The sequence below is a fragment of the Lepidochelys kempii genome, chromosome 24 (genome assembly GCF_965140285.1).
Source record: "Lepidochelys kempii isolate rLepKem1 chromosome 24, rLepKem1.hap1, whole genome shotgun sequence".
Lineage (NCBI taxonomy): Eukaryota > Metazoa > Chordata > Testudines > Cheloniidae > Lepidochelys > Lepidochelys kempii.
Genome location: NC_136403.1, coordinates 10,741,039 through 10,751,885, shown reverse-complemented (window position 1 = coordinate 10,751,885; position 10,847 = coordinate 10,741,039). Strand labels below are relative to the sequence as shown.

General features: G+C 46.7%; 1 pseudogene; it reads left to right on the top strand.

Annotated features, from left to right (window-relative positions):
* The first annotated feature begins 2,237 nt into the window (after positions 1-2,237).
* LOC140902770 (sphingosine 1-phosphate receptor 3-like) lies at positions 2,238-7,742 on the top strand (annotated as a pseudogene).
* Positions 7,743-10,847: the final 3,105 nt, after the last annotated feature.

Here is a 10,847-nt window from a genome sequence, read left to right as displayed (position 1 = left end):
AAGGAGACGAATGCAGCCTATGGCAGAGTCAGACAGCAGTCCTGGCTGTCTTCTCACCCTTTCCTTTCTGAGGTCTTTGCTGTCAACTTGACAAGTGGGTTTGGGTCTCCGTGTTTTTTGGGGTGATGTTGTACAACATCGGGGGGGAGGGGGGAGGAAGTGCTGCTAATTAGCTATGCATGTCTGTAAATGCCAACTCCATGTGGCTCCCTAAACTCCCCTGCCCCGACAGCTTGTGCCAGATCAGGAATCCCATCTAGTTCCACCTAGCATGTTCCGAATGCTAGTTTAAACTAATTAATGTGAAAGAAGTGATCATGCTTTTTACCAAAGAGGATGATGCGATTTCTTCCTAACTTTTTAAAAAGTTTAAATTCTCTTAAGCATCATCACACCACGTACAGTTTTAACAAATAAACTTGTAAGTTTAACATGAAAAATGCTTTGTAGCACTCACGCTCAAGTTTTTGTCTTAGGGATATTTTGTAGAAATATCCCAGTCTTCAAAAAAATAGCATTAGCTTGCTTTTTAAAGTTTTGCCTAAATGAATTGCCCAGCATTCAAAGGCAATTCCAGACAAACCTATATTGTTCTAAAAACTTATTACTTGTAAACTGTCAGGAAAGCTTTAGATTCCCTTCAGCATTACGTTGTACAAAACATACATGCGGCCTAACTTAAAAGAGAGGCTAGTTTGAACTAATTTTTGTCAAAGAGGTCCTAACTCTTTTTACCACTTTTTATTATTTCTTCCTGACTTTTTTAACAGAATTTAGATTTTTAAAACTTTACTTGATGCAATTATGTTTAACAAATAAACTTTCAAATGTTTAACGTGGAAACAGTGGGCACTGATAAATGCTTTGTAGCTGTCACATGTGCTTTTAAAGATAACACGAGAAAACAGAACATTGATAAATGTAAGTGAAGCAGCTTTGTAGTGTGCTCTCACGCGCGCACACACTCACTCACAAACCTGTATTTTGTAGCGGTCTAATGAAATAATGACAGTTTATACAGGGCTAGCATTTGTCAATTGTGGAGAAGCAAAGCCTTTATTTGGGCCATTTTTTCCTTCTACTTAATAATTGAGACATGGCCTATCTGAAGAAACCGATCCCCTCAAGCCGCCACCTCCTGTCTTCTAAAAGAATTTAGTGTTTGCAGCAAAAGAATTCTTAATCACAGGATTAAAATTAAATAAAATTAGCTTTTAAATATTTTATTTCAATTTTCTATCTCAAATTTAAAAAATAATGTAAACATGATTTTTAAATTGAATGTATCTGTTACAGCTTAAAGAGATGCCAAGAACAGGAAATTAAGTTTACTTCATTTCCATAACTAAATCATTATTTTGCAGCAGACACACATCCTACACCTTAAATAATACCCTAGCAACAACTATGTTGTTTTGTTTTTGTCTAGCATCACATTTAAGGGGCCCTAAAGAATTATTTTTCTTTTTTTATATAACACCTTAACCCTAGATGCCTTAGACAGTTAATAATACCAGCAGGACAGTGGGGTGGGAGGAGGTATTGTTTCATGATTTCTGTGTGTATATAAAGTCTGCTGCAGTTTCCACGGTAAACATCTGATGAAGTGAGCTGTAGCTCACGAAAGCTCATGCTCAAATAAATTGGTTAGTCTCTAAGGTGCCACAAGTACTCCTTTTCTTTTTGCGAATACAGACTAACACGGCTGTTCCTCTGAAACCTAATACAAGACAGTAGATGAGAGCCCTGGGCAATTACTGAAAATGCATGTTAGGATGACTAAAAGCCTACTGCAGAGGGCCTGGGGGGAAATTAAAAGGCACAACTTTTAAGGAAGAGGGCATGATTTGAGGAGGTATATAGAAAAAGGGGGAGATGAATGGTTCAGGGCTATTTTGTGTTGGCCCAGATGCCCTACTGCCTATATTTCTAACACGCACAAGTACATGGGGTCCTATGCAACCTACTTCCCTTTTGACAGGAACCGCCTCTCCATATCCTGCTATGACCCAGACAGAAATCCCTCTTATGTGGGGTGGGAGGCCAATGGACTCTTAAACAATTGGCTGTAAATTACTGGCTAAGAAGCTGTTGCTGTTGTATGAAAGAGAATGAGCTTTTCAGACCTATTGATTGAAGATGGAAGAGTCCAATTTCAGCCCTCAAGGAAATATATTCTAGGAGAAAAAACAACTGATCGCATGGACTGAACAAATGTTGCATGTCTGTTCATATGTAGTTTCGTAGTCCTGGAGAGCTTGATGGTGTTGGTTGCCCTATGGAAAAATAACAAATTGCACAACTGTACGTACTTTTTGGTTGGCAGTCTAACTCTCTGTGATCTGTTACTTGGCACAGTTTACTGAGGGTATGTCTACACTACGAAATTAGGTTGAATTTATAGAAGTCGTTTTTTTAGAAATCGTTTTTATATATTCGAGTGTGTCCCCCCCCACAGAAAATGCTCTGAGTGCATTAACTCGGCGGAATGCTTCCACAGTACCGAGGCAAGCGTTGACTTCCAGAGTGTTGCACTGTGGGTAGCTATCCCACAGTTCCCGCAGTCTCCGCCGCCCATTGGAATTCTGGGTTGAGATCCCAATGCCTGATCGGGCTAAAACATTGTCACGGGTGGTTCTGGGTACATATCGTCAGGCCCCTGTTCCCTCCCTCCCTCCATGAAAGCAGCAGCAGACAATCGTTTCGTGCCTTTTTTCTTGAGTTACCTGTGCAGATGCCATACCTCAGCAAGCATGGAGCCTGCTCAGGTAACTGTCACCCTATGTCTCCTGGGTGCTGGCAGATGTGGTACTGCATTGCTACACAGCAGCATCAACCCATTGCCTTGTGGCAGCAGAAGGTACAGTAGGACTGGTAGCTGTCATAGTCATGTCCGAGGTGCTCCTGGTCGCCTCTGTGAGGTTGATCAGGAGAGCCTGGGCAGACATGGGTGCAGGGACTAAATTTGGAGTGACTTGACCAGGTCATTCTCTTTAGTCCTGCAGTCAGTCCTATTGAACCATCTTATGGTGAGCAGGCAGGCGATACAGATTGCTAGCAGTCCTACTGTACCATCTTCTGCCAGGCAGGCAAGAGGTGAGGATGGCTAGCAGTCCTACTGCATCATTTTCTGCTGAGCAGCCATGAGATGTGGATGGCTTGCAGTCCTTCTGCACCATCTACTGCCAGCCAAAGATGTAAAAGGTAGATGGAGTGGATCAAAACAAGAAATAGACCAGATTTGTTTTGTACTCATTTGCTTCCCCCCCTCCCCGTCTAGGGGACTCATTCCTCTAGGTCACACTGCAGTCACTCACAGAGAAGGTGCAGCGAGGTAAATCTAGCCATGTATCAATCAGAGGCCAGACCAACCTGCTTGTTCCAATAAGAACAATTACTTAGGTGCACCATTTCTTATTGGAATCCTCCGTGAAGTCCTGCCTGAAATACTCATTGATGTAAACCCACCCCCTTTGTTGATTTTAATTCCCTGTAAGCCATGTCATCAGTCGCCCCTCCCTCCGTCAGAGCAACGGCAGACAATCGTTCCACGCCTTTTTTCTGTGCGGACGCCATACCAAGGCAAGCATGGAGGCCACTCAGCTCACTTTGGCAATTAGAAGCACATTAAACACCACACACATTATCCAGCAGTATATGCAGCACCAGAACCTGGCAGAGCGATACCGGGCGAGGAGGCGACGTCAGCGCGGTCACGTGAGTGATCAGGACATGGACACAGATTTCTCTCAAAGCATGGGCCCTGCCAATGCATGCATCATGGTGCTAATGGGGCAGGTTCATGCTGTGGAACGCAGATTCTGGGCTCGGGAAACAAGCACAGACTGGTGGGACTGCAGTGTTGCAGGTCTGGGACAGATTCCCAGTGGCTGCGAAACTATCGCATGCGTAAGGGCACTTTCATGGAACTTTGTGACTTGCTTTCCCCTGCCCTGAAGCGCATGAATACCAAGATGAGAGCAGCCCTCACAGTTGAGAAGCGAGTGGCGATAGCCCTGTGGAAGCTTGCAACGCCAGACAGCTACCGGTCAGTCGGGAATCAATTTGGAGTGGGCAAATCTACTGTGGGGGCTGCTGTGATGCAAGTAGCCAAAGCAATCAAAGATCTGCTGATATCAAGGGTAGTGACCCTGGGAAATGTGCAGGTCATAGTGGATGGCTTTGCTGCAATGGGATTCCCTAACTGTGGTGGGGCCATAGACGGAACCCATCTCCCTATCTTGGCACCGGAGCACCAAGCCGGCGAGTACATAAACCGCAAGGGGTACTTTTCAATAGTGCTGCAAGCTCTGGTGGATCACAAGGGACGTTTCACGGACATCAACGTGGGATGGCTGGGAAAAGTACATGACACTCGCATCTTCAGGAACTCTGGTCTGTTTCAAAAGCTGCAGGAAGGGACTTTATTCCCAGACCAGAAAATAACTGTTGAGGATGTTGAAATGCCTATAGTTATCCTTGGGGACCCAGCCTACTCCTTAATGCCATGGCTTATGAAGCCGTACACAGGCAGCCTGGACAGTAGTCAGGAGCTGTTCAACTACAGGCTGAGCAAGTGCAGAATGGTGGTAGAATGTGCATTTGGACGTTAAAGGCGCGCTGGCGCAGTTTACTGACTCGCTTAGACCTCAGCGAAACCAATATTCCCACTGTTATTACTGCTTGCTGTGTTCTCCACAATATCTGTGAGAGTAAGGGGGAGACGTTTATGGCGGGGTTGGAGGTTAAGGCAAATCGTCTGGCTGCTGGTTACGCTCAGCCAGACACCAGGGCGGTTAGAAGAGCACAGGAGGGCGCGGTACGCATCAGAGAAGCTTTGAAAACCAGTTTCATGACTGGCCAGGCTACGGTGTGAAAGTTCTGTTTGTTTCTCCTTGATGAAACCCCCTGCCCCTTGGTTCACTCTACTTCCCTGTAAGCTAACCACCCTCCCCTCCTCCCTTCGATCACTGCTTGCAGAGGCAATAAAGTCATTGTTGCTTCACATTCATGCATTCTTTATTCGTTCATCACACAAATAGGGGGATGACTACCAAGGTAGCCCAGGAGGGGTGGTGGCGAAGGGAAGGAAAATGCCACACAGCACTTTAAAAGTTTACAACTTTAAAATTTATTGAATGCCAGCCTTCTGTTGCTTGGGCAATCCTCTGGGGTAGAGTGGCTGGTTGGCCGGTGCCCCCACCCCACCGCGTTCTTGGGCATCTGGGTGTGGAGGCTATGGAACTTGGGGTGGAGGGCGGTTGGTTACACAGGGGCTGTAGTGGCAGTCTGTGGTCCAGCTGCCTTTGCTGCAGCTCAACCATACACTGGAGCATAGTGGTTTGATCCTCCAGCAGCCTCAGCATTGAATCCTGCCTCCTCTCATCACGCTGCCGCCACATTTGAGCTTCAGCCCTGTCTTCAGCCCACCACGTCTCCTCCCGGTCATTTTGTGCTTTCCTGCACTCTGACATTATTTGCCTCCATGCATTCGTCTGTCTTCTGTCAGTGTGGGAGGACAGCATAAGCTCAGAGAACATTTCATCACGAGTGCGTTTTTTTTTTCTTTCTAATCTTCACTAGCCTCTGGGAAGGAGAAGATCGTGTGTTCATTGAAACACATGCAGCTGGTGGAGGAAAAAAAAGAGACAGCGGTATTTAAAAAACACATTTTATAAAACAGTGGCTACGCTCTTTCAGAGTAAACCTTGCTGTTAACATTACATACATAGCACATGTGCTTTCGTTACAAGATTGCATTTTGCCTCCCCCCTCCCCATGGCTACCCCCTCCCCATGGCTAACAGCAGGGAACATTTCTGTTCAGCCACAGGCAAACAGCCCAGCAGGAACGGGCACCTCTGAGTGTCCCCTAAAGAAAAGCACCCTATTTCAACCAGGTGACCATGAATGATATCTCACTCTCCTGAGGATAACATAGAGAGATAAAGAACAGATGTTGTCTGAACGCCAGCAAACATACACTGCAATGCTTTGTTGTACAATGATTCCTGAGCATGTGTTACTGGCCTGGAGTGGTAAAGCGTCCTACCATGGAGGACGCAATAAGGCTGCCCTCCCCAGAAATCTTTTGCAAAGGCTTTGGGAGTACATCCAGGAGAGCTGTGAATGCCAGGGCAAATTATTCCTTTCACATGCTTGCTTTTAAACCACATATATTATTTTAAAAGGTACACTCACCAGAGGTCCCTTCTCCGCCTGCCGGGTCCAGGAGGCAGCCTTGGGTGGGTTCAGGGGGTACTGGCTCCAGGTCCAGGGTGAGAAACAGTTCCTGGCTGTCGGGAAAACCGGTTTCTCCGCTTGCTTGCTGTGAGCGATCTACAACCTCATCATCTTCTTTGTCCCCAAAACCTGCTTCTGTGTTGCCTCCATCTCCATTGAAGGAGTCAAACAACACGGCTGGGGTAGTGGTGTTTGAACCCCCTAAAATGGCATGCAGCTCGTCATAGAAGCAGCATGTTTGGGGCTCTGACCCGGAGCGGCCATTCGCCTCTCTGGTTTTCTGGTAGGCTTGCCTCAGCTCCTTAAGTTTCATGCAGCACTGCTTCGGGTCCCTGTTATGGCCTCTGTCCTTCATGCCCTGGGAGATTTTGACAAAGGTTTTGGCATTTCAAAAACTGGAACGGAGTTCTGATAGCACGGATTCCTCTCCCCATACAGCGATCAGATCCTGTACCTCCCATTCAATCCATGCTGGAGCTCTTTTGCGATTTTGGGACTCCATCATGGTCACTTCTGCTGATGAGCTCTGCCTGGTCACCTGCAGCTTGCCACGCTGGCCAAACAGGAAATGAGATTCAAAAGTTCGCAGTTCTTTTCCTGTCTACCTGGCCAGTGCATCTGAGTTGAGAGTGCTGTCCAGAGCAGTCACAATGGAGCACTCCGGGATAGGTCCCGGAGGCCAATACTGTTGAATTGTGTCCACGGTACCCCAAATTCGACCCGGCAAGGCCGATTTAAGCGCTAATCCACTTGTCAGGGGTGAAGTAAGGAAATCAATTTTAAGAGCCCTTTAAGTCGAAAAAAAGGGCTTCATCGTGTGGATGGGTGCAGGTTTACATCGATTTAACGCTGCTAAATTCGACCTAAAGTCCTAGTGTAGACCAGGACTGAGTAACATTCTTATGTCTGGAAGGAAAACTCCAAGACTGTCTTACGCAATCTGGTTTATTAGGAAAGGCTAGATGTTTGTTGCCCTAGGAGCTTCCATTTTTAGTTTGTTAGACCTAGTCATTGAGAGACATTTGATTGTGGTTAAAAGGAGGCCTTATGAGGCAAATAAGAAGTACAAGGTTTTCTTATCAGACCATGTCGGCTTATCTCAGTTTCCCTGGTACTGTTAGAAACCCTCAATGGAAAATGTATCAACAACTTACCAGACTGCTCAACAGGGTTTGCCTCTTTATTCCATAAGTGTCTTTATAACCATTTTGGCAACAATTGTTATGCTTTGCATGGATATTTACATACTAATAACTCAGAGATCTATGGCATGGTGTAGGATATTTCTGATTGTAACTGGTGGATTCATCGCCTGTTGGCCTCCGTTGTTTGTTCTGGTGCTCACAGATGTAGCCTGCAAAGTAAAAGTGTGCCATTTTATACAAGGCTGGCTGGTTCATTGCCTTGGCCCTCATTAATTCTGCACTGAATCTCAGCATTTACATTATGGCCAGCAAGAAACCATGGCGGTTTTCTTTCACCTTGTTTGTGGCTGACTAGTGAAGACCAGCTTGACCAGATCTTTGTCTGTGATCTGTGTTGGACCATAGAGGCAGCGCAAGTCTGCGGCTCATGCAGTCAAATCATAGGGAAAAACGTTAGCCACGTTTTAAACGCTGAGTACCTGTTTATCACATAACTTGTCTGGGTTTTAATTCTGTAACAACTGACTCAGGAAAGTATAAAATATATAAATAATGCAAAACCAAGGGTGCAACAGCCCCATCTTCTTATCCCCTTAAACAGAAAGCCCTGCTTACTTAGGGAGGGAGACTAATAGACTTTTGAAAAAATAGCCCTGAACTATTGTCTAAGGAAGTATTGCACAAGCGTTGTATAAAAGAGGATGTGCCATTCTAACAGGATGGAAGTACCCTGAATCCAAGCCTCGCCAACACCAGCAGTCAAGAGGGCTCATGAAGGGATCTAGGTCAGGGTTACAAAGATTGTCACATGAGAGGGTTCAGGGGTCACTGACTCCAGGGCTTCCTCTTGCATCTTCCTTTTTCTTTGAAAACCAAATGCAAATAAAACATAACCTCAGCCAAACACAGAGGGGTCCAGCCAGCTATTAACTCTCCCAAAGGGGATCGAGAAGGTAGGCAGGCAGGTCAGGATCAGGCAATGTCAGGGCTTGTACCGACACTCACCATGTAGCGTGTGGGCACCTCCCATGTAATATCCATTAGCAACTGGATTCCTTGGAGTCTTTGGTTCTGCTCCCTTTTGAGGTAGAAAGCTGGTCTTATGGTGGGATTTGTTGGTTTTTATTCTCGGGGGGCGGGGCAGGAGGGTTATGAATGTCACTCCAGTAACGGGCTTTGTCCAAGGGCCAGGTTCTCTGTGTCCCTAAAGTTGCTCTGAGTCTAGACTCCGCTAATGGCTCAGGAAGGCCGTTCCATAGCTGGATCCATTGGTCCTTGGCTCTTGTACCGTCCTGAGAGGATTATTTTTGCTATTATTGAACATCTGTCAGTAGGGACTGCAGCATTGCTAACTTGTGTGACTTTATCATGAGTCACACTATATTTAGTGTCTGTCTTTAAGCCCCAGCTCCTGGAGTCACATGAATATGTAAGAATCTCTGCTTTGGTTTGTCTATAAAAAGCAAGTTTCTAGCCATTATGATTGCAGGGGAAAGTTTGAAAATGTGACCTCAGTGTAACTTTTAGGCTCAGAAACCAGAAGGCAAATAAAAAGAACCCAAAATGTGTACGTGTTTTTTTAATATCTTGTGGGTTTTAAACCCAACTGATGATTTTTCAGTGCTTAGGGCTGGTGATGCTGCTGCTGTGTCTGGACTACCATGCCTTTCTGCTAATGTAGTATTCCCCAAACAGCTCTGCCTCTGGAGCCCAGACCGCTCCTGGTGCATTGCCATTGTCAGTGACTGGATGGGCAGGTCGTGCTACTGGGACAATTGGGATGGCCCACAGAAACAGAGCCGGTGCCCTCTTTGGTTGTGCTTAGATGCCTTCTGTGTCCCTCCTGTAGGGCTGACCTCAGGCCTTGTGTGGTCTTGATGCTGTATCAGGTACCTGTCTGAAATCTAACCTCCTCTCCCACTTGCAGTTGAGATTGCTGGACACTCTTGTTTCTCCGGTTCCAGATTCCAGCTTGTATCTCTTTACTTAACAACTACTTCAGGGTGATCTGTCTTTGGCCCAAGTCATTTGCTAGGTGTTGGCACGAAGGCTTTTGTCCTTTGGCCTGTGAGGCTTGTACAGTGCTGTAAGCAGTGCTGTAGCAGTTTTAACAGTGTCAGTAGAGAAGCCAATGGGTGTGTCTACGCTGCAATTAAACACCGACAGCTGGCCTGTGTCAGATGACTCGGACTTGTGGGGGTCAGGCTTGTGGGGCTCAGGCTATGGGGCTGTAAAATTGCGGTGTAGAGATTAATACTCAAGCTGCAGTCTGGACTCTGGGACCCTCCCGACCCACAGGGTCCCAGAGCTCAGACTCCAGCCCGAGCCCAAATGTCTACACTGTAGGTTCACAGCCCTGCAAGCCTGAGTCAGCTGACACAGGCCAGTGTAGACATGTCCCTGGGGGAGGGGATATTTATTTTTAAATCAGTGTCTTTACTATTTATGGCTACTTTTACAAACTTTTCTGCCAACCTATTTGACTGAACATAGGGCTTGACATGGTGGGTCTGAACTGGCCTGGCACAGAACAACCTGAAATGAGCCACTCCTGGGAACCAGCCCTCCATTGCACTGGGCACTTGCACCAACACAGGCCGGAGACAGTCCTTGCCCTCATTAATTCATTGCTAATCCCATGGGGAGCAAACTGATTTACAGCATGCTGGCACAGTGCTCGAGATGCTCCTTAGTGTGCCAACAGCTCAGCTTAAAAAGAATGTGGTAGTCGCGGCACACTAAGGAGAGGTGACCTTTCCCATGTAATTTGCAGAGCGCAGTGTAATTTGCAGAGTTTCACGTCTGGATGTTTGATCTTTGCTGATGTGGTGACATGAGGAGGGTCCTACCCGCTGGTTTGTGGTGACCGCTATCCCTTCCCTGAGAGCGGGGGGCTCAGGCCCAGAGTCTGCAGTGGCATGGTGTGCTGTGTCTGTTTCAAAGTGACTCTGATCAATTTTCAGTCCATGCTGGCGGCACGGCCGCTGTGAAATTCTCTGTTATGCCTCACAAGCAGGCATGTGATTTAGAGCTGCTGCTGTTTCAATTTCCCACAGGACTCCCTACTGTTGTACCGCTGCCTGTGAGGACTCAGCGAGAGCCTGTCACCAAACCGATCGCTGAGGCGAGCGTCTCGTCGGCTCGGGGAAGCAGGACAGCCGCCCGCCCCCCACTTGCTCCCGCAGGTAGGAGAATCACTACTGTTAGAAGGGATCAATACACACTTCCCCTCCTCCATGGGATCCCCCATGGATGGGGATGGGTTCCCCTAAAATAACACTTCCTTGTGTACCAGTGAACCCCAAGGCGCTCAAAGGGAGGAAGTTTATTACAGGACTAACCCATCAGTGATCCTGCTGTGCAAATTCTTTGTTGCATTTTTCTCAGTGTCAACAATTAAACCAAACTGGCCAGTTTCCCTTTCGTCTTTGCTCTGTGTCTGCCTTCAGGTTCTCATGCA